Source organism: Notamacropus eugenii, chromosome 3 (assembly GCF_028372415.1).
Source record: "Notamacropus eugenii isolate mMacEug1 chromosome 3, mMacEug1.pri_v2, whole genome shotgun sequence".
Lineage (NCBI taxonomy): Eukaryota > Metazoa > Chordata > Mammalia > Diprotodontia > Macropodidae > Notamacropus > Notamacropus eugenii.
This window is the reverse complement of record NC_092874.1, coordinates 441,769,202-441,793,603: the sequence shown is the minus strand read 5'-3', so window position 1 is coordinate 441,793,603 and position 24,402 is coordinate 441,769,202. Positions and strand designations below refer to the sequence as shown.

General features: G+C 38.7%; 1 long non-coding RNA gene across 2 annotated transcripts in view; it reads right to left on the bottom strand.

Moving 5' to 3' along the window:
* Positions 1-4,670: 4,670 nt before the first annotated feature.
* LOC140497542 (uncharacterized) overlaps positions 4,671-24,402 on the bottom strand; it is a 103,567-nt gene continuing 83,835 nt past the window's right edge. For both annotated transcript variants that reach the window (XR_011964723.1, XR_011964724.1), the window contains 2 exons: positions 12,584-12,674; positions 4,671-6,311 (listed from right to left, as the gene is read on the bottom strand). This is a non-coding gene — a long non-coding RNA (uncharacterized lncRNA). The remainder of the gene's footprint in view (positions 6,312-12,583; positions 12,675-24,402) is intronic.

The window sequence follows — 24,402 nt, the reverse complement described above, 5'->3', positions numbered from 1 at the left end:
ATCACAGACCAAATGCCCAATGGTACATTATAGGTCTGGGTCTGGATCCTATTTGAAATTCAGCTACCGGTAACAAAAAATACCTTTAGAAATATGTACACAGCATCCACCCATTTGATCACCTTCCAAGGACGGGCCATGTGCTAGCAAAATAGACAGGCTCAGAGAAACAAAAACCCTGAAAACTGAAGCCATAGTATCTCCCAGTAATGGTCCTAGCTAGCTCCTAAGGTCTCTCCTTATACCAGACTACATCTCATGCACAGAAGTATGAAGACCAGCCTAAATAAATGCCAGCATAATTGCACTGCTCTTTTCTTCCAACAAGATAGCTACACCCAATCCCTTTGGCCCCAGCAGCCACCAGGTGACTCAGCTGCCTCTTTGAGGTGGTCCTCTAGAGATCCAGATATGAGGCAACAGATAGGAGAGCACATTTTACTAGGAGTAAAGAGATCCTCTGTTAAAGTTTTAATTCAGCTATTGACTGAATATGAATGAATAATGAAGTTGTATGATTATAGCAAGTCACTTTCATTTTCTCATCAGTGAAATGAAGGGGTTGGACTAATTGGTCTCAACCATCTCAGAACTGGAAGGCACCTCAGAGGCAAACTAGACCAAACAGAGGAAAATTTATTTTAATGCTAAATCATATGATCATTAGTATTGATTTGTAATATTGCCTTTTTGGTCAAAAAGCCATCTCTTATACTAGCCTACAGAGAAAACTCACTGGGCTCATAATACTGGCTGAGGAATGTCATCACATTCCTTCTCTTCCCAAGCTCTAGGTTGGGCCTAACTTGTTTGTCCTGAAAACAGCAACTAAACTGAGCAGGTCAAGGGCTACCAAGAACTACTCCTGTGACCTTGTTCCCATTATCGGAGTTTGGAGTGACCCAGCTCAGGAAGGAGAACAGAAATCAGAAGAGAGCAGTTTTCCTGACCAGAATGCTGGATGCTGTTAAATCTCATGACCAGGCCTCATTCCTCAGCTGATGATGAAATATGAGAAGGGACTGAAAACTCATGGCCTATCCCCTCATTAAACATCCACCAATCAGGGTTGCCATCCACTTATCACAAGAGAAACATGGAGATTTAAGGGGACACAAGATATTGCCTTTTCTTCTCTGTTCACTGATTGAGACCACTATCAATTTATTGATTACTGCCTGGCTTAATTAATAAATTGATTTTTAATACCCGGAACTTTATCTCTCAGAATTTTATTTCTGACAAACTCATACCTGAACAAAGATCCCTATAACATTCCTGACAAGGGGGCACTCAGTCTTTGTTTGAAGGGCCTATAATGGAAGAGATCTCATCCATACTGTCAGGCTTGGTCATCCAAGCCTTTGTTAAGACCATCATTTCATCCTTCCATTCTCTTCCTTATAAGATCATTCCTCAATAATGAACTTGTTTAGCTATTATCATAGCCAACAAAATTAAGAATGAATCATGTCCAAGGACACTTGAAAGAGATCTATGAGAACCTGGGGACCTTTTCTAAAGGTTTTCCATCATACTATACATTTTATAACTGAGTCATGACATTCTATAATAGGATAACTTGACTTCAATCATTTTGATCTCAATTTTAACAATATTATTCCCCAGGCAACTCATTCCACTTTTAGATCTCTCCAACTATTATGAAGGTTCTTCTTAAATCAAATCAAACCTGTGTCTCTGTAGCTTTCCCCCAATTTTCTATTTCTGACCTCCAGATCAAGCAGAACAAACCTATTCCCTTTTCCTTGTAGCAACCCTTTAAACACTTGAAGGCAGTTCCCTTGCATCTCCAACATTATTTTCTTTATGCTGGTCTCTCAAGATCCCATCTAGCTGCATGGTTCTCTATTACTCTGAATACCTCAACAATAAACTTAAAATCTCAAGATCCAAATTACCCTGCGGTTCATTTGAGTTCAGAGCACTAAAACGTCTCCAAGAGCATACTTGAAATGTATGGTACAGCAGGGGTGTGGCAATAGAGTTGTTTTAACTACTTAACTGTCTGCCCACACAGATCCCTCACTACAGTCTTCTTTAATCAGTTCTAACTAAATGAGTTAAATGAGAATAATTCAGGAACTAGCCAGTCATTCAGCATGTGCTCAGCACCCCCTTCACTTCTCCAAACAGCAGCTATTTGGAAAGGCAGAATTTTAGAGCGAGCATGGATCTAGCTAGAGATCATCTGGGCCAGTCCCTTAAGGAAGGAAGAGAAAGGCCAGAAAGCAGAAGGAGTTGCTCAAAGTCACACAATAAGGGATCAATTCAAATCCCTGCTTCCTGATTCCCACACCAGTACCCTTTCCTTCATGCAACAAAGTCTCTCTTGAGTATCCTGTTCTTTCACATACAATATGAGAAAATGGAAAGACCAGTGGTTGAGAGTAAGAGGACCCATCTCTGATACCTAGAGTCTGTGTGATATTGAGCAAGTCACTTAATATCCCTGGGCCTCAGTTTCTATATCTGTGAAATAGAGTTTGGGCTAGATGGCGCCTAAGGTCCTTTCTGGCTCCAGATCCAAAGGATAAGCCTATCATCATCATGAGGCATTTATTGAGTGACACTGATTTACTGACATTTATTGAGGCCCTGAGATAGGTGACGGGAAAGATAACAGGGAGGCTTTCTTTTTGGGGTTGTCTAAGCATAAAATACCTGGTTTTATCATGACTGGAGGCAGTATGGCACAGTAGAAAACAGGATGGATTTGGAGTCCAAGGATCTGGAGGCAAACCCTGCTTCTGCTACTTTTTATCGGAGTGATCTTGGGTAAATCCTTTCATTTGGTTTCTCATTTATAAAATGAGGCAGTTGAACTACATGGCCTCTAAGTTCCCTTCTAACCCAAAATTTATGATCACATCATCTTATAAAACAAGAATAATTGCTTGTTAGCCTTTGTAACAAAGTCCTAGATGCTAACCCAGGAATCTACCCAAATTTGGGTTTAAAATTATTTAAAATAATGTTCCAAGGCCTCACCATAGGATATTCCCTCCCCTTAAACCATCCAAAATCTATTTCATTTCCACAGTTTTTTTCAGTCATGTCCAACTCTTCATGACTCCATATAGGGTTTTCCTAGCAGATACTGGAGTGGTTTGCCATTTCCTTCTCCAACTCATTTTACAAATGAGAAACTGAGGCAAACAGGCTGAAGAGACTTGCCCAGGATCACCCAGCTAGTAAGTGCCTGGGGCTATATTTGAACTCAAGAAGAAGAGTCTTCCTGACTCCATAACCAGGACTCTATGCACTACGGTGCTACCTAGCCACCTATCAATGCCACTACCACATATCATAGAATAAGAACAACTTCCTAAAAATAAAAAAACTCTGTGATATCAAACAAGCACCAAATGATAAAGAGGGAAAAAAACTTTATCCTCATAGTTCCAGGCCAATTCCTTCATTATGCCCAACTCCCAGTCCTCAGACAGCTAAAGTCACAAATCCTAGGTGCGTGGTCATGTACTAGAGCCAAACTGTAGGCCAAGTCTCAAGCAGTTTCAAACTTTAAAATGTAATAAGCACTTACGGGGTATAAAATACAACTGAAACCAACTTCACTAAGGAAACAATTAAAGGGGATACAGGGTTAAAGGAAAATAATTTAGTGCCTCCTAGAAAATCAACAGAGCAAACAGACAGTTAGGCATGTTACCCTTTACCAGTCGCAAGAGGGAGAAGGTGACTTTAATCCCTCTTGGACTTCATCTTTTATCCTTCAGGGAGCAAGAAAAGAAAATAAACATCCTGCCCCCTTAAACGAACAGCTTAGCCCCAGCCTACATATATATATATGGATATATAGATGTAGATATAGATATACACACACATATGTACATATATATGTAAATATTATATATGATACATATGACCACCTGCTCTCAGTCTATGGGATGGAACATGTCACAGAGAAGCATTAAAGGTACAGTTTACTCTCTCCCAGTCTAGTAACCTTGTCAAAAAAGGAAAAGAAGGTTAGTATAAAAGGGTCAGTTCTTAATGAAGCCATGTTATCTTTTAGGGATTAATATTTCTTCTTTTAAATGCTCATGAAGGGGGAGAGTCAAGATGGCGGAATAGAGATACACATATGCTAGCTCCAAACCCACAACCCATAAAATACCTGTAAAGAAGAACTCCCAACAAAATCTGGAGCAGCAGAAGCCACACAAAAACAGAGTGGAGGAGATTTCTGTTCCAGAGAGCCCTGAAAAAAGACACCAAAGGTCCAAATGCACCAGACCTGGAGCAGAGCCCAACCCTGCCTTGGCCACACCACACTGAGAGGAGCAGATCCCAGCAGGCTTCAGGGACAGAATCTCCAGCAGCATCGCAGGTCCCTCCACCCACAGGTGCCAAAGGTTGGTGAGAGGGTCTCTTTGGCTGGTCGAGAGGGGAGTGGGGTGTCCCCATAACTCAGGCCCCCTCGGGAGGCAGCAGCAGAGGCAACAGGGGACAAGGGCTCCCAAAGCAGGCAGGAGCTCAGATCCATTGTTGAAGGTCTCCACATAAACCCTCTGAGGGAACTGAGTCCCATGTGGCAGCCCTGCCCCCACCTGAGCATCTGAACTTAATCTCACACTGAATAGCAGTCCTGCCCCCACCCAAAGCCCTAAGGCTGGGAAGCAGCATTTGAATCTCAGACCCCAAGTGCTGGCTGGGCAGATCTGGAGGCAAGGTGGGGGTGGAGAGGACACTCAGAAGTCAAGTCACTGCCTGGGAAAATGCCCAGGAAAGGGAAAAAAAATAAGACCACAGAAGGCTACTTTCTTGGTGAACAGGTATCTCCTCTCTTCTTTTCAGATGAGGAAGAACAAGGCTTACCATCAGGGAAAGACACAGAAGTCAAGGCTTCTGTAACCCAAACATCCAGAATAAATATTCAATGGGCTCAGGCCATGGAAGAGCTCAAAAAGGATTTTGAAAATCAAGTTAGAGAGGTGGAGGAAAAACTGGGAAGAGAAATGAGAGAGATGCAAGAAAAGAATCAAAAGCAGGTCAACACCTTGCTAAAGGAGACCCAAAAAAATGCTGAAGAAAATAACACCTTGAAAAATAGGCTAACTCAATTGGCAAAAGAGGTTCAAAAAGCCAATGAGGAGAAGAATGCTTTCAAAAGCAGAATTAGCCAAATGGAAAAGGAGGTTCAAAAGCTCACTGAAGAAAATAGTTCTTTAAATGCTCATGAAAAACAACTACTTAAAAAAATACGTTCATTCATCTCTAGATAGAGAACTAATTGACTCAGAGTGCAGAATGAAACATTTTCTCTTTATTTTTCTTGCTCTTTTTTCCACCAGAAAATTGCTAACGTTGAAATATGTTTTGGATTATTTCACAGGCAAAGTGGGTATCATTATTTCTTGCCTTCTCAATGTGTGGCAGAGTGGAAGGAGAAAGAGAATCCAGAGCTGAAAATAAATTTTAAATTTAAAAATTAAAAGAAATCCAGAATTTTGCCCCAAATGATAATCAGGTTCACAGTTCCTTTCTTGATTTGGAAATTCTATTTTCCTCCCTTTTTTTTTTTTTTTTAGAAAATTGGGTCATCATTTTCCTTTTCCAGTCCTACCGAACGTTTCCCATTCTAGCAACTCAATAATCCCATTAATCAATCATTCAATAAGCATTTACTGAGCACCTAGTAAGTGACAGGTACTATACGAAGCACTCTGAACACAAAGAAGGAAAAAGAAATAGTGCCTGTCCTCAAGAAGCTTATGTCTTATCATAGCCAGTATATACTTTATTTGTACATAGTTATTTTCATGTATCTCCCCCATTAGGTTGGCTTTTTGTCTTTTTTGTGTCCCCAGTAGGGCACTTGATGGGGCAGTGGATAGAGCCTGGAGTCAGAAAGACTCATCTTCCTAAGCTCAAATTCTACTTCAGACGCTTACTATGCCACTGGACCATGTACGTCTACAGTTCCTCATCTGTAAAATGATCTGGAGAAGGAAATGGCAGACCAGTCCAACATCTCTGCCAAGAAAACCCCAAATGGGATCACAAAAAGTCAGATACAACTAAAACAACTCAACAGTATCCCCAATGTTTAATGCATGCAGTACCGAGCACATAGTAGGCACTTAACAAACGTTCATTGACTAACATCCACTAGCACTTAAGTATCCTCAGGCTCAGTTGATCTAGGTATGGCAACCTGAACACACAGAAGGCAGCTGGAAGTTCTCATGTAATCTCTCTTACCTTGTGTTTCAATATTCTGCCATTATTACTCGTCCATCCTTCCCATTTCGAAAATTATTTATCTCAGTGGAAAAAAAGAGAAACAAAATAGGAATTAAATTATCTCTACTTCTTCTCTGTCATACCTTATCATCATCCCATTTTATCTTGTTCCATCTTTGATCTTCCTCTTTTCCCCCAACATTAGTGGAAAAAAGCACTTTTTATTATCCTTTGAACTTATCACTGGCATGAGCTCATGCTTTTTACAGAACCATTCTACTCTTTTGTATTCATCTTGTTACCTGTGCTTGTTTTCAACTTCTACATATGTTTTCTTTCAAAACCTGAGCTGATCAATGAGTTTCCTGAACATTTTGGAAAATGGTCTCTTGTAAAATGCTCTCTTTGAATAGTTTCTTCCCATCCTGTTTTCTTCATTACTGAAACTATTGGCTTATGATATTAGAGTTTCACTTTTGTCCTATAAAATTTTAGGTCACAGAATTCCACTTATCCTTTCTCTAAATTTTGAAATACATAATTCTACAATCTAGTAAGTGTATTATTCAATCATGTCCAGCCTTCCTCTGCCTCTCCATCCTCTGTTCTATGATGGAGTCCCTTTCTCTTAAGGTTCCATAATTCCAGATTCATCAATCAGTTAACTTCTTGTAGTCTAGTATCACATGCAGAATAAGTTTCCCTCATTATCCCCTCTACTTTTGAAAAAATGGAACTAGCAATGTCAAGTCAAAGATTTACCAGTTACTCTGCTTTTTACAGACATTACTCCATCAAATATCCAGATAGTTGAAGTCCCTCCTCACTTCTGTACCAAGTCTCCAAGTCAGATTTGTGATGTATTTCCTGAAATGCTCATCAAGTGTCTCCTTCTTTCCTGGTGGTCTGTAGTGTGCTCCCAAAAAATATTGATAACTATTTCTCCTTCTATCAGTCCTTACCAAAATGATCTTCACTGTGGCTTTCCTCCCTGTGACTTCCAGGTTTTCTCATTCAAATATATGATCTTCGTGTAGCTCATCATAGGTGTTACCTCTCCAATAAGGCCTTTCCTGATACTTCAGTTGTTGGTGTTCAATACTCCTCATAATAGACTATAAATATTTATTTGTATATGTATACGCATATATGTGTGTATGCTGTATTCCACTAGACCCACTGAACCCCATTAGGATGTAAACTCTTGGAGTTTCATTTCTGTCTTTGTATTCAAAGTGTGGTAAGATGCCCTGATCACAGTGGGAACTTAATAGTATTTATTGAATTTGAATATGATGTATTATTTTACTCCCCCTTTTATCTATTCTGCCCCTTAAAACAAAGCAAATAATTCCATAGCCTAAGTAGTGTCACAAATTCAATTCCACCAACAGAATGAAGTCAAATTTGCACCCATGCATTAATATTTCTCATTCACCTTATTTATTGCCTATACTATGTGCATTTGTATATAGCTGTCTAAGGACATGAATTTTATTCCCATCCCTCTTCTTATACATAGTCTCCTGTGAATCATTGGTCTTCTCGGCTAATAAATCATTCTTCCATTCAATCTCTTTGATCCGTTCAGAGAATGTTTTAAGACCTTTAAAAATGAGCTAAGCATAAACGTTCCTTCAAAGGAACCAAAACGGTCTTCTGGTATGTAACTAGGCAGAGAGGTGATACAGGGACTAGGATGCTGGCTAGAAGACCTGAGTTCAAAGCCAATCTCCAACATTTACTGGCTGTAGTCTCATGAATAAGTCACTTAACTTCTGCTTGTGAAAATACATATAAAGCACTTTACAAAATTCAAAGGGCCATATATAGAGCAGTTATTATTATTAGGGTTTTTTATGTCATTTTATCTCTTATTTGAGCCAAGTAAAGAGATAAAGAAATTAATTTACTGGAATGTACTTGTAAAACCTGGAAGTTCACAAAGAAACTTTTGTGATTTCTTTGTAAAAATAAATTAAGGCAACAGAACTCACTCCTACCTGGGTAGGAATCTGTTTAGTCTACTTCATTTATCTGAGCTAATAATGAATGCTAATCGTTTAAAAAGACAGTTCAACAACTTTTCCAACATTCTTATCTGACATACAGATAAGTAATTTTTATTAGACTACTGGCCTGTTCAGCTTCAAGTAACAATAGATGAAGATTTCGATTATAAAACAGATAAATTAGATTATAGTTATTTAATCTACCTTATTTTTTTAAAGTTTATATACAATGCATTTTTTAAAATATCAAATGCACTCCCATAGCATTTAGAAAATGTGGTTCAATTCAGGAAATGTCGATTTATACTCAACTTTTCAAGACCATTTCTACTCAGAGAAGTACACCTGCATTACAGTCAATTTAAGATTCAAAGACACATAATCTTATCCTCACAGAAGATGTCTATCAAACCTAAATGTAGTGATAGCCTTAATTCCAAAACTCCAATTAGTTTACAGAACCCCATATAAGGAAACAAAGAAATCAAAATCAAATCTTTTACACTATCACATCAATGAAGCCATCCAGAGTCTACCAGTCTCTTCTATATTAGCAAGGCCAAAACCAGAGAATCTGAGAGAACTTAAAAGCAAAGCGGATAGGAAATGGAGGAAGAAAAAGCAGGTAGTAAATTGTAAAGAGTACTAGATTAGAATTCAGGAAAAACCAGCTTTGAGGCCTGGCTCTGTTACAGACTATGTGCCCTCTTCCTCTCACTATCCCTGCACACCGAACAAGTTCCTTTGTTCTGGAGACCATGGCATTTTTGTCTTGTGATCCTCTTTTTCTGGCCCAAAGAAGACACTTAAAATTATTTCTTGAATTGAATTGAAAATTTTGTCATGTGGCCTTGGATATGTTGCTTACTACTTCAGAGCAGAGGGAACCTGACCTTTTTTGGTATCATGGATCCCTTTGGCAGTCTGGGGAAGTCCATGGATCCCTTATAAGAATGATATTTTAAAATAACTGAAGGAAATGCTAAACTTCAATTAGAGTTTGGGGAAAATAAAGATGTAATTTTTCCCACCCAACTTTACAAAAACCCTGAAATCTATCCATGGTGCCCTTCTGGGAATCCCAAATTAAGAATCTGTCTTTCAGAGACTCAGTGAACATTTATTAATTTCCTTCTGTGTTCCAGGCACTGTGCTAAGTGCTAAAGATACAAAGAAAGGCAAAAAAAGAATCCCTGTCCTCAATGAACTCAGAGATAACATGTAAACAATTATATCCAAACAAGCTATATCCACACGCATATATATAGATAAGAAAAATGGAAAATAAGGGAAGGCACTACAATTAAGAGGGATTGGGAAAGGCTTCCTGTAGAAGGCAAGAGGGACTTGAAGGAAGCCAGGAGGAGGAGAAGAAAAGCATTCCATCATGAAGGACAACCAGTGAAAATGCCCACAGTGGAGAGATAGTGTCTGATTCAGGGATGGGGAACCTGAGGCCTCAAGGCCACATGTGTCCCAAGACTACATGGGGCCCTCAAGGTCCTCAAGTGTGGTTCTTAGACTGAATCCAAACTTCACAGAACAAGAGGATTTGTTCTGTGAAGTTTGGATTCAGTCAAAGGGCCACACTTGAGGAACTAGAGGGCCCCATATGGCCTCAAGGACACAGGTTTCCCACCCCTGGCTAGTTCAAGGAGCAGCAAGGAGGCCAGTGTCACTTGGGGGATGAAGGGGGATGGTATACCAAAGTGTAAAAAGACTGGAAAAGAGGGGTGGGGAGAGTAAATTATAAAGAGCTTAGAACATTTTCTATTTGATCCTGAAGGTGACTGGGAGTCATTTTAATATATTAAGTAAGAGAATGACTTGGTTGTAGCTGTGCTTTAGAAAATCACTTTGGCAGCTGAGTGGAGGGTAGCGGAGCAGGGACAGACTTGCGATAGGCACACCAACCAGCAGGCTTTCACAATCATCCAGATGTGAGGAGACAAGGGCCTATACCAAGGCCATAACTATATCAGGGGACAGATAGGGGCTTAAGAGGAGTTACAAAGGTAAAAGAGATAGGACTTGATTACAGACTGGATATGGTGGAAGTGAGAGGAGTGAGAAGTTGAGGAACCTGGGGGACTAGGAAGATGGTAGCGTCCTCAACAGTGAAAGGGAAAAATGAGTTCCCTTCTGTACAGGCTGAGTTTAAGATGCCTACAAACATCCAGTCTGAGATATCTAATACACAGCTGATGATGAATGAGTAGGGGTCAGCAGAGAAGTTTTTTGTTGTTGTTATTGGGTATAATTACAATTGTGCCCAACTCTTTATGAACCCCTTTGGGGTTGTCTTGGCAAAGATACTGCACTGATAACCCTCCACTTTCTCTTGGGGCAGGTCTGCCAACCTCTTCCTCAGAATCCTCCTTGCCTTAATTGCATATGACATGGTACCTGGATGTTGAGGAGTTGCTACTATCTGAGGACCACACTGAGAACAGCTTGAGCCTACTCCAGCAGAGAAGTGCAGGCACAACAAAGGTGAATGCGTATTCTGCATGTGAATCAGGGACATAAAAACCACCTCGCTTTTATTGCTGCTATAATCATAAAGGATGTATCCAACCTCATTAAAGAGCTATCTGATTATAGAGGAATTCATCACATCTTGTATTAAGTCTGGGAAATATACTTATATTTTAATCTGTCAAGTGGCAAAGGGTATGGTGCCTGAGAGAATGAATTTAACAGGCATGGTGTGATGTGTCTTCAAGGGAGAGAACAGGCAGTGGTAGCTAGAGGATGCAGTCTGTATTAGGATGTAGACTGTCTGAGATTAAAGCTTCAGTGGAGTCCATTTCAACAGCAAGTTGGTTATAAAGCCATCCAGAGCCATAATGAAGATACAATCGCACAACAGTAATGCCATTCTCATGATGAATTTAGGGAAGGATTTCAAATGGAGTCACTGTGATTCTTGGGAAAAAACAAAACTATCCGTAAACACCTTCATTCAGTAAACATCTATTAATTATTATCTACAAGGCTGTATGGTACAGGAGAGAGAGAGAAAAAGAGACAGAGAGACTGAAAGACAGAGATAGAGAGACAGAGACAGATACAGAGAGGGAGAGGGAGAGAGTTGGCTTCAAACCAGCAAGTCCTAGGTTCAAGTCCTGCCTATGACACATACTGGGTGTATGGTCCTGGGGAAGGCACTTAACCTTTCAGTGACCTAGGTAACACTCTAAAATCGGAGAGGCGCTACCAGCCTGAACTGAGGGAAGCAATTTCCTCACTTGGGAATGACAGGCCCTGTCTCTACCCCTGTCACTATGTACAAAGCATTATTTTAAGTGCTGAAATCATAAAACCAAAAATGAAATGGCCTCTGCCCTCAAAAAGCTAACCTTCTCCTGGGGAATATACTATATAATATACACATATACATATGTATGCATACATATATATAAAATATAATCACATAGGTAAAAACTATACACTAATGAAGGAACAGTGTCATCTTTCTCCTCGAGACTCTAACACATACACAAATAAGTCAGTGCAAGGCAGATACAAAATAATAGAGATTATTACCAGAGCACAGTGCATAGCACACAGTAGGCACTTAATAGATGCTTTTGCCTGCATCCCTGGATGAGAGACATCTAAACACCAGGGAGGCTGGAAGGGAAGGGTCCAGGAAATGCCTCATGCAGCAGGCGGTTCCTAAGCTGTGCTCTGAGGAAATTAAAGATTCTAGGAAGCAGAGGCGAGAAGGCGGCCCATTCCAGATATGAGGAACACGTGCAAAAGTACAAAAGTGGGAGATAAAATGTTGGACAGATTTCCATCACATCAGGCTCCCTGATAACAGACTTTCCAAGGGTGTGATGGTAACTGTTCTTTCTTTCTACCCTCAACTGTCAAATTTTAAAATGCAGATTAACCCATGCATTCGTATTTAATTCAATTTTTTTCTAAATTACATGTAAACAAAAATTTTCAACAATCATTTTTTTTTAATTTTAAGTTCCAAATTCTCTCCCTTCCCCCTCTCCCTGAGAAGGCAAGCAATTTGACATAGATTATACATGTGCCATCATGGAAAACACTCATGAACTCTCAACCGCAAGCCAGGTGAAGTTCCTAAGACACTAAAGAGGGAAGGAATTTTAAAAGCTATCCTCTTTCCCACAAGACTGAACAAATTTTGGTTAACAAAATCTTCAGACAGTGAATCATTTTTCAGGTTTTCTTCATTCACAAATGAAGGACACAATCCCAAGCTTAATGGGTGGGGCAAGCAACACACTTTGGAGACGGTGAAAGAATAAATACAAGTAGCTGGGTCAGTGTTTACTGTGAGAGCATGTCTCTGGACCTACCTGGTATCATGAGAAAGACCATTATGGTCTGTCATGTCAATAAGACTTGGCAGGTTTCCAAAACAATATTCTTCAATTCTTCCCTCCTTCCCTGAAAAAGTCGTATAAGCATTACGACAGAATTACAGAAGATAATTAATTCACTGCCGCCATCATCACCACTCCTCCCACTGCAGCCTTTTTTCTTTGTTTTTTTGTCATTATCTTGCATTATTTAGCCTAAATTCTCACCAGCTCATCTTCATGTAACTCTAAGAAACAGTCTAAAAGCTATAGATTAGCCCTCACTGAATAGACGTAGTAATTAACAGTTCGGGTTTGTTTGTTTGTTTATAATCAAAAGGAGACCTTGGCATTGTTTCCCTTCTAACCAACTAACATATTTTTCAGTTCAGTTCAGCTCTCAGCACCAAACCTGAAGAAGGGCACTGATAAGCTGGAGAATACCTGGGGAAGGGTGTTCAGAATTTGAATTCGTGCCATGTGAAAATTAACTGAAGAGAAGCCAGACATGTATCGTGGAGAAGAGAAGATTCAGGGAGATGTGTGGTGAGCATGGGCAGGCTGGATCACAAACAGAGAAGGAATAAGGAAAGAAAATCAATAGAAGACATCAAAGAACTAAGTGAGCAAAAAGAAACATAGGTCAGTCACATTGTAAGAGTAAGGGATGATTGGACAGCCTGTGTTCACTCTTGGTATCCTTGCGATGTAAGAATGAAGAAAGGTCCCCAGCCTGTAGAGTGGCCCTCCTGTGCCCAGCTTATGCGAAAAGTCTGGGAAAGAATAATATAGATGAGGCAAGCATGAATGGTCTGTTATCTTCGTCACTGAAAGGAGCATCCATATCTGTGAGATTACAGGATTTGAGGATTTGAGCAAGACAAGTAACTGGAGTTTCAGGAAAAGGAATCTGGACTTAAAATGGCAAATGATGGGGAAAAAACCTGAAGATTTTTAATTAAGGAGTTGACCCAGTTAGAGCACGGTGTGAAGTCTAGGGTAGAGATACACAATATACTTCACTGAAACTCCTGAATGGGACTACTCGCTCCATCAACTGTAATCTATCTTGTTCTTCTCATTTGCATTATTTCCCCCTATATTTTCCCATAAATCTTCTACAGAAGTATCACCCAACGTGGTAGATGCCACTCTCCAGATAATTTACTTCAGTGGGTATCAATGCAGTACTTAGATTGTCCGTTCCTCCTGTATTCCACAAGATCAACTCAGTTCTTTTTCTTTTCATCCTTTTCCTCAGAAATATATTTCATACACTATTTGAGCACAGACGCCAATGAAATATGAAATATTCTTCACCTCACACTTCCATTCTGCATCTTTCCATTGTCCTTTGAATTGCCACAGAACTTTAATTCTTAGTAACCACAGAATATCACACACACACACACACACACACACACACACATACACACACACACACATATGAATTTATTTTGAAAAAACAGATCTTTGCACAATGAAGCGGTATGTGATGATTAAAAGTCTAGCACAATCTTCCAAATATAACATGATTCTCATTGTTCCCTTCTCTATTGGACTGAACTCATAGCAAATATATGTAGTGATATCAGAGTTGTCAAACATACAGCCTTCAGGCTACATGCAATCTGAAGCAGATTGAAATATAATTGGGAAATGCTTAACAAAATAAATAAAAATACAATAAAACATAATTAATACCAATATGTAGCTTTCTAAGTCAATACGCAGCCCACGGGGATCATTATCATGGTTTAGTGGCCCCATTTCTATTTGAGTTTGACACACTGTACTAAATCAACAGGATGGCCATCAAACTACCTGTCATAACATAGGCAATAGGAATTTTCCATCCATTTCTGTCTAGGAGAGACAGAAATATTTTAATAGGCACCATCACTTCAGCAATTAATCCAAGAAATCATTCTTTTTGACCAAGCTGGATTTATACCAGGCATGCAAGGATGGTTCAGTATTAGAAAAGCAATCTATATAATTAATCATGTTATAATCAAAAACATCCAAACCACATGATTATCTCAAGAGATACAGAAAACGCCTTTGACAAAGGACAACACTCATTTATGCTGAAAACTGAACAAAACATCAGCATAGAGGGATTTTTCATATCATAAAAAGTATCTCTCTAAAATCAAAAGTGAACATCATATGCAATAGGGATACACTAGAACCATTCTCAATAAATATGCGAGCAAAGCAAGGATGCCCACTGTACCCCATTTTTCAGATATAGTCCCAGAAAAGTTAGCAATGGTAATGACAGGAGAAAGAAATTAAGGAAATAAAGATGGTTTTAAGAGAGATTAAATTATCCCCATTTGCTGATGATATGTTAATTTACTTAGAAAATCCCAGGGAAGAATATCAAGGAAATCAATTTTAAAATGTAAAGGAAGGTGACATAGCAATACTATATTTCAAGCAATATTACAAAGTGGTAATAATGAAAACAATCTAGTAGCAGCTAAGAAATAGAGTGGTGGAACAGAGGAACATATTAAGTACATAATACACAGGAGTAAATTACCTTAATAATTTAGGATTTGATAAACACAAAGATCCAAGCTTTGGGGGTGAAAACTCACCATTTGACAAAGATTGCTAGGAAAACTGAAAAGCAGTTTAGAAGAAACTAGGCAGAGAACAAATGGGCACAGAGGGTGATATCATAAGCAAATTAGGGGAGTATTGAAAATTTTACCCATCAGACTATGGGTAAGGGATGAGTTTATGACCAAAAAACAAATAGACAAGATCCCATGAAGCAGAATGAATAATTTTGATTATATTGAATTTAAAAGATTTTGCTCAAACCAAACCTAGGCAGCCAAGATTAGAAGGAAGGCAGGAAACTGGAAAGGGGGATTTTATAGCAAGTATCTGTGACAAAAGCTTCATTTCTCAAATATATAAGGAACTGAGCCAAATTTATAAATATATATATATGAGCCATTACTCAATTGATAACTGGTCAAAGGATAGGAACAGGCAGTTTTTAGAAGGAGAAATCAAATCTGTCTATAGTCATGTAAAAATGCTCTAAATCACTATTTATTAGAGAAATAAAAATTAAAACAACTCTGGGGTACCACCTCTCAACTATCAGATTGGCTAATAAGAAAAGGAAAACAACAAATATTGGAGGTGATATGGAAAAATTGGAACACTAATGCACTCTTGGTGGAATTGTGAATTGGTCCAACTATTCCGTAAATAATCTGGAACTATGCCCAAAGGGGTATAAAACTGTGAATACCCTTCAACCCAACCATACCACATGTATGGAGTGCTTAAAAGGAACTAAAACCTCTGGTGTAAGTGCTTGTTGAAATCTCTTCAGGGCTGTTTATCCATCTTTGTATCAAATTTCACTGATAAGGGTTTGGTATCCAAGATAGATAGACAGACTGACAAACAGACAGACACATCCAAAAGTCATTCTCCAATAAATAAGTGGTCAAAAAGTGAGGACAAAAGAATTCCAAATTATAACCATATGAAAGAATGCTACAAATCTCTATTGATTAGATAAATGTAAATCAAAACAACCCTGGGATTTCATCTCAGACCCTGAAAACTGATAAAGACAGGAACAGTCAACATCAGTTCAGGTGTGGAAAGACAGGTACACAAGTATATTACTGGTGGAGCTGTGAATCAGAACAGCCATTTTAAAAATAAATTTTGATTTATGCCAACAAAGGGACTCAAATATCCATGCTGCTTGACCCAGAGATTTTAATTCTAGGCTTATAACAAAAAAAAACAGTCATTGACAAGAAGAAAGTCTCTTAACATGCCAAAATATTAATAGTTGCACCTTTTTATGATTCCAAAGAATTAAAAACAAAATAAATACCCAATGATTAGAGAATGGATTAAACAAACTGACAGGAATGAAATGGAATAATACTGTGTTATAGAGAAGGATGACTATGATGAATAAGAAAAAACATGGAAATCTCTACACAAACTGAGGTAGATGAAGCAAGCAGAACCAAGAAATCAACATGTGCAAGAACTTCAATGGAAATAATAAATAAAATAAACCAATAAAATCAAAAATGAATGTGGCAAAATTACCAAAACAAGCATATCTGGAAAGAAGAGATATGAGAAGACATTCTATTTTCCAGAATGGGAGGAGTCCATAGTTACTGTACCTTGAACATATTTTCTGACTTTTTCAATGTTTTGATCAGTTATGCTGATTTTTTTCCATCTTTTTCTTTTTATGATTTTTAAAAAATAGCATTTATTATAGGGGATAGTTCTACGGGAAAGGGGCAAAAAAGGTTATTGGGGGAAATTGTGGGAATGTAAAAAAAAACATTAACTTAATTTTTAAAAATAAGACATACCATCCCTATACTTTTGGTCTCCATATTTCTGGTAAGGAAATGCACGCCAGACAGTACGAAAAAGGCACAAAAGTAGGAATGATGGCATACTTCTGAACAAATAGTACAGATCATCTAGAGTACATAGAGAGAGGATAAAAAAGAGAAGAGAGGGAGGTAAGATCAGGCAAGTAGGTTGGCATCAAATTATGCAAAATTTAAATTCCAGGAAAAGTAATTTGGGCTTCACTTGGAAATTAATTGGAAGCAGATTTTTAAGCAAGGGGCTGTCCTGATCAGAGCTGAGCATCAAGAAAATAGCATGTTGGAATTCCATTCTAATCATCACAAGATATATTCATAGTAAACCCCATTTGCTTCTTCCTGCCTGATTTTAAAGTGAATTTTTTTTTCCATCAAACAGCTAACATCACACAACTGCTTAATTTTCTCAATCTTATTTTTAAAAGATAAGACTATTGACAACCAACGCAGGACAGCAAGTGGCTCTTCTATCCCTAATCCTATCCCAATCAATAATGCTTGAGAGGAATTAACAAAATTTAATGAGTCTTTGACCTCATTTTTTTCATCCTTTTCCAAAAGAATCACGCTTGGTTTTGGGCAATAACAGGATAAGACATTTTGGAAGAGACTGGGACCATAAAATGAATCTAAATGAGGGTTATGGTGGATAACCCTGGGAGCATAACAAGTAGTGGCCAAAAAATCAACTAGTGGAAGGCAGAGACATGTGATTTCTGTAAATCCAGATGGACCAGCAAATTTTAGAGCCCAAGAGATCATAGAAACTAGCTAATTAGACATATCAGAGTTACTTATAATATGCTATTTAAAAATAAATAAAGATGTCTAAATTAGCCCTGATGGACTCAGAGATTAGGAATCATAAATAGTTAAGCTGACTCCTCATTAATATCTTTAATAGCAAATTCATTAGTTGGCATTATAACATATCAGTAGAAGAGAAAGCATAGAGAGAATGCTGGGATTGAATTCAGAAAGATGGGAGTTCTAGTACCAACTCTTTCACTTACTAGCTGTGTGACAACTGGCAATTTATTTAACTTCTCTGAGCAGGCAGTCTTAGAAGATTGTAAATTACTTACAGGTTGTACTCTATGTAATCAGTGGGGAGTTCCTACTCCAGCAAAATTACAGATCTCTTATGTATTAACATAAAACAAACCTAAAGCTAGTTTAGAACTTGATGCTTTAGCAAAATCCAAATTTGCTTCTAAAATTGGGCAGCAAAGAAGGCAAATAATAAAACGTGTAGGCACTACACTAAAGGTGAAGCAGTGGAATATAGTGGAATGAATGCTACTTTTGGAGTCCAAGAATCTGAATTCTAGTTTTATCTTTCTTACTAAGTCATTTATATTACCTTGAGAAAGTCTCTTCATCTCTCTGGTCCTCACTTTCTTCATCTGTTCAATAAGGGGTTGGACTAGATGGTCTGTAATGTCCCTTTCAACTCTAAAGCCTGAAGATTTATGATCCTATGTGTATCCTCTCTACTTCCACTTAATGACAGTTTGATTGATTCAGTCCACAGATATTTACTCAGCACCTACTATGTGCAAGGCACTTCACTAAACAGAAGGATTTAGAAATAATTAAAATTTCAGCCTTCAAATTAAATAATTAAACACAGAGGGGAATAAGGAGTCAGTACCCTGACGAGGAAAGAGAATGGGAATGAATCCCCAGTGATCAATGCTATTTCTAACCACCCGTTAGGAGGAGAGCCTCTGCCCATCTTTTTCCAGTTCTACTTCTAATATGAATCTCTGAATGCTCTGCCTGTTCACAATGAGAAAAATAATAGAAACCATGGATATGGGCTCTTCAAGTTCCATATATGAAATATACATACATTGACACCTAATTTACTCTGTCAGTGCATCTGTTCCCCTCACCTGCAGCACTTTTGCTCCCTTTCTGAGGTCTATTCCAGCTACTTAGAACTATTGGTATATTTCCTAGGTTGCCATACTGTTATGGGTCTGGCTAACGATGACCTGTTTCTACTGAAGAAATCTGCTTTGGTACCAAGACACAGAATTGTTAAAGTACTCATCCCACCCTTCTTCTAATGTGATTCCTTTCCATATCTTTGAAAAGATTTTGTCCAAGATTCATATGAAAACGGGTCTTGGTCAACGCTTACGTTGTTCCCTTTAATGGAAATTCCTATCATTCTCCTTTTCATTGGAATTGTTCATTTTAAATAGCCACTGCCATTCTATTCTTCCTATTAACACAATGCTTGCCAGTGCCTTTCATTATTAATATTTCATAAATTCACTAAAGAAGTGAGTGAGGTAGCACTATCCATATGCTCCATATGGATTACCCATATAACAGGGGTATAGCGTCAACAGGATGAAAGAATGTAGGAGCAATCCACTGAGGCCTGAGGTTCTTATTATTAACATAACTCCTTTCCTAGAGCATTTTTTGTTTCAGGTTAGGCCTAACCTAATTTCTTGTGGGCCCATGGGCCTGTGCCAATTTGCATGGCTTCAGGACATTCACTGAGCCTTCATATCCCATGCACTTGATTTCAGGGCCTACAAACTACTTAACTTTGTGTTTATATTCCAGTGTCTCTCTTTGTATATCCTGCTCTGTGTATGATTTTTATTCTAAAAACAAAACATGAGATGGTGTTTATGTTGACCTTTGTTCAAAGTCAATCAAAGTGTTCTCAGAGTATTTCACAGGTCCTCAGAAAACCCTCACATGTGCACAGAGCCAAATGATTCTGAACTCTTGCAACTTCACGGATGGAGAAACTGAGGTATCAAGAGATAAAGTTACAAGGAAACAATAAAACTGTCAGTGAAGTCAAGGGGTTTTGCTCTGCCTGTTCACTGGACAGCTTCCACAATGAGCAAAATGAGAGGAACCATGGATATGGGCTCTCTCTCAGTCTATTCTGAGGTGCTTTCATTCTAGAGAGCCACAAAGACCATAATTTCCAATCTGGTTAAATTCTAAATCAACAATCCTCCCTCATAATGATAGTTATTATCGTCATTACAATGATTTGAGCATACATTTATATAATACTCTAAGGTTGGAAGGACACATTACATATATCATTTTAATTTTATCAGAATGCTGGAAAGAAGGTACTACTATTTGCCTCATTTTATAGAAGAGGAAACTGAGGCTTGAAAAAAGTAGTGATTTTCCTAGGATCGTGTTAATATCAGAGGTAGCCCACATCCTCTTGACTCCAAATCTAGCACTCTATCTGCTAATGCTATGCCATACTGCCTCTGATGCATAACTGTACCGAAAAAGCACAATTATGATTTCTGCTTTCAAATAAAATTAAGGATTTGTGAGATAGTGATGAGTACTAGTCCCTACAAAGATTATTCAGGAAAATGGGTCCCTTCCCAATAAAATTACAATCTCCCAGTAGTAAACAGAAGATAGATGATGAGGACAGAACTTAGCATGGGAACCAGGATGCAGGAATGAGGAACAGACAAGACTAGTAGCAAATATAGACCTAGGAGAAACCAAGCTAGTCATAAATCAGGACAGGTAGCTAGTAGAGGAATTATTTACAGAAATATCATAAGAAGGCAGGAACAAGTAGCTAGTATAGGGTGCAGTCAAGAATGTCAGCATTTTAAAAAAAAAAAGGCAAGTACACTCTGTTAGTCAGAGAGATAGGAGCCTGTTTCAATAAATCAGGAAGAAGCATTCCAATACCATGGATAGCTCCCTAAGAGCAGATGCCTTGAAAACCTATGAGTCTTTTTGTCTTTGATTCCTGAGTAAACTGGATTTAAGTGAAGCAGAGTTGCACAAAGTCATCAGCCTCACTATCTCCTCCAAAGTCATCATAGTCCAATGGCAGGACAGAGCGAAGATGGCTGGTGATGGCTCAGGATGCAGCGGATGACCTTGTTGTCTTCAGTGTCTAACCAAGCTCAAAGTGCTGCACGTCACCTGTTTCATCTGCTTTCATGGTTGTTGGAACAAATTGTTCTTATCCACCCATTCCATCAGAGGAAGTCTTCACATGCTTAGGGTAAATACCTCCCTAACTCACCAATGGGATTGAGACCCCTTGGTTACCCTCAGTTTGGTTTGGCCCATCTGCTGAAACGGTTTACTGGGGTGTGGTCACTGTGCATGCTGCAGCTTCTTGGAGCCACAGGTGAGAGTTGGGTGGAATAGGTGGACACCAAAGGTGGAAAGAGCCCTGAAAAGGCTTGGCAGCCATTACACCAAAGGTACTGGTCCTCCCTGAACACACCCTTACACACCAAGCCTATGAGTAGTTTATCCTCAAAGCCATAGTCTTTATTCTACTTCCTCCAAATTTTCTCAGAAACTGTCCAGCTACCAGAGAAGTGTCTTCTTTTCAAGGCCGAGTTTAGTCTCTATCATAAGAGAAGTATCAAAATTCCCTCAAAAGTTTTTCTGTCACTGAATTGAATAGAAAGGTCACTTCCTCTGACTGTACAGGGCTACTCATGTACTCAGGGAAGTCCAACAGACTCAAAGAGGAAATGGTTCATATTCTCTGTGACCAAGTGATTCATTCCCTTGAGTTCCTCACAAGAATTGAGGAAGGAGTTCGAGAGCCCTGACAGATGGGGACTAAACAGGAGAAGAGAGAATTAGGTTTTGTGTTCATTTTTATTATTTCATAGATTTCTTTTTGACAACTTGTATAATAGCTATTCAAGAACTAGAGCAGGTAAATGTACACAAAAAGAAACATAGCTACCATTTTTATGCATTTTTTATCAAAGTAAATCATGAATTAATAAATGAAAAATATTCATTAAGCACTATGTGCAAAATACTATGTTTATCTCTGTTCCCAGGAAGCTCACATTCTAGTGGAGGCAACATCACATATAGAAGATTTCAGCTCTAAATCAGACGAAAAGGTCCCATGTTCTTTACGGTGTAGCAGGAAAGCAGGTGGTAATGCTTCATATGTCATTTCCACTGATAAAGTCATCTCAGTTTCTGATGTTGAACCATTTGTCAATGTTAAGGTGTTGTGAGAATTTTCTTCTCTAGGTCTTCAGTAGCTCTGAGTGCAGTACCAACAGAAGCAGTTGCCAGACTGTCTCTCCAAGGAGATTTCTTCTCAAGATGATAGCTGTGGGATCAATCCTGGAAGAAGGACCAGTGATCTGAGAGTTACACGACTTCCAGGACTCAGATTCAGGGCTCTGGGCTTTTTCCATCAAGGTCTACAGGGGAGGTGGTTGTTGAGAAGATGGTAGTGGTTTGATTTGCCTAGCAAAGGCTCCCTTCTAACTTTCTCACAGAGTACCATGCTACTTTAGGTAGCTTGCTGGCTTGGCTGCCTCTTAGGTGACATTTCTTCAGTAGCTGATAGAGATGTTTAGCCCCTTCTGTACAGGAGTTGCTTCCCTGGATGATGAATGATGAAGATTGTCTACAAAGATCTACAGGGGTTGTGATCCACATCTGTGAAAGAAGTTCCCATACAAATGACAGTATACCTCTATTGAAACACTGGAGCACTCATACTTGGTACAATGGAAAGAACAGAGACTCTGGAGTCAGACAATCTGAGTACAAATCCCACCTCTGACACTTACTACCAATTTGATCAAGAGTAAGTCATTTAACCTACCTGAACTTCAGTTTTCTCACTTGTAAAAGGAAGGGGTTGGACTACATGACATCTAAGGTCTCTTTCAGCTCTATATCTATGATCCTATGATACTATAACTTAGGTACCTATTATCTAATCCACCACCATCACCCCTCAAAAATGAAAAGTTAACAGCCTGTTTTATTCAGCATCAGGTTCTATAACTAATTCTATCATAAAAGACACAGCACAACCTGGAGTAGAGATAAAATATATCCTTTGTCATTTCTTGTGTTACTTGTATTTCCAGGACAACAAATGATGCCCAAAGTCAATAGCCTGCATATAACAAACTTTATATCTACAAGACTTTAGCTTCCCTCTGAAGAAGTAGAGGTGGAACAGAACAGGGAAAGAGTCTTAAAGAACTTGTGCACCTACCAACACTGCCTATTACCACCCACTATCAAAAACCATGAATTTGTTAGCTTTCTGTGACTGCTGAACTTTCAAATACTTGAAAAATGAAGCTGTGAGTGGCAGGAGTGGGGAGCAAAGGAAGCTGAGCTCATTAATGGGCTGCCTTTTGACTTTTTGCAGATACAAAGAATTCAAAGGTCTCCAAGATTGAACAAAAAGGAGGAAAATTGAAAGTTACAATCTCGAGCAATTTTCTTCCAGCCTCTTTCTTACCAATTTTGCTAGATGCATCCAGTCAGTCCCTTCAGAGGGGGACTCAGTTCTCCCAACAGGAGGGCTTAGGAGGATCCTATGGGAAAATGATGGCAAGAAAGGAACATCCAGACTTCAAAACAGAAAATTGTCTGACTTAATGAATATTCAGGATCCCAAAGTTGTGCTGTTCAATTGCCACTTTGCTTTTTTTATAGGGGATTATTTAAAAGCAAGATGTGCTCTGCAAAGTAAAATGTTCAAGATGTACTCTTATCTAAAAATGCCAAGTTTTTTACCAACTCTGACTGCTCATCTGAAGACAGCCGTGGGGAAGTATTTGACTTAGATCATCCAACAACTTTCAATGCAATTCATCACTGGTTTGACTTCATATGTAGCCTACCATGTTCACTAAGATTCCCAATACAAAGCCCTGCTAAATTTTACAAGATCAGTGAATTGTCCTATAACAAAGAGAAATGTTTCATGGAAGCTTTTGGACAAGACATCTAAATCAGCTCAACTTGGGGGAACAATTCTATGGATCATCTCTAGCTTAGCCCTTTTCTTTTCAAACTAACAAGGGAGCTGAGTCCTCTGCAAAAACCTTGCCAATGAACCCGTTTGTCTTGAGTAAAGTTCCTTTTACTGCATGCTTACTCTATTGGCCACTGCCATTTTAACTGAAACCATTAAAGCATTATTGGGCCTATATTTTACATAAGCCAAACAGATGGTTAGCTTTCAGGGGGTCTAGGGTTGCATAAGGTGATCTGAGCATGCAGCACGGCGCCAAAGTTCACATGTGAATTATTGAAATGTTCCCTCCTGGACAACAAAGATTACACTTTAATTGGGTTTAGGGTTGCTTTTTCTTTTCTTTCTTTCTTTTCCTCTTTTTTCTTTCTTTTTGGCATCAATAAATCTCAATATCTAACTTCTCCATTTAACAACTGCTCTGAATAGCCAAGCAGCAACTACATTGAGAAAGTCTCAAAATACTAAACTATGAATAATTTTCCAATGGAGACTTTTTTGCCTGGAGCTTCATGGTAGCAATATAGCATTGCACAATAAGAAGGTGTATTTTTTAAAAGAGGAGGGAAGGAAAAACAACCTTGACCCAGTAAAACCTTGATTAATGG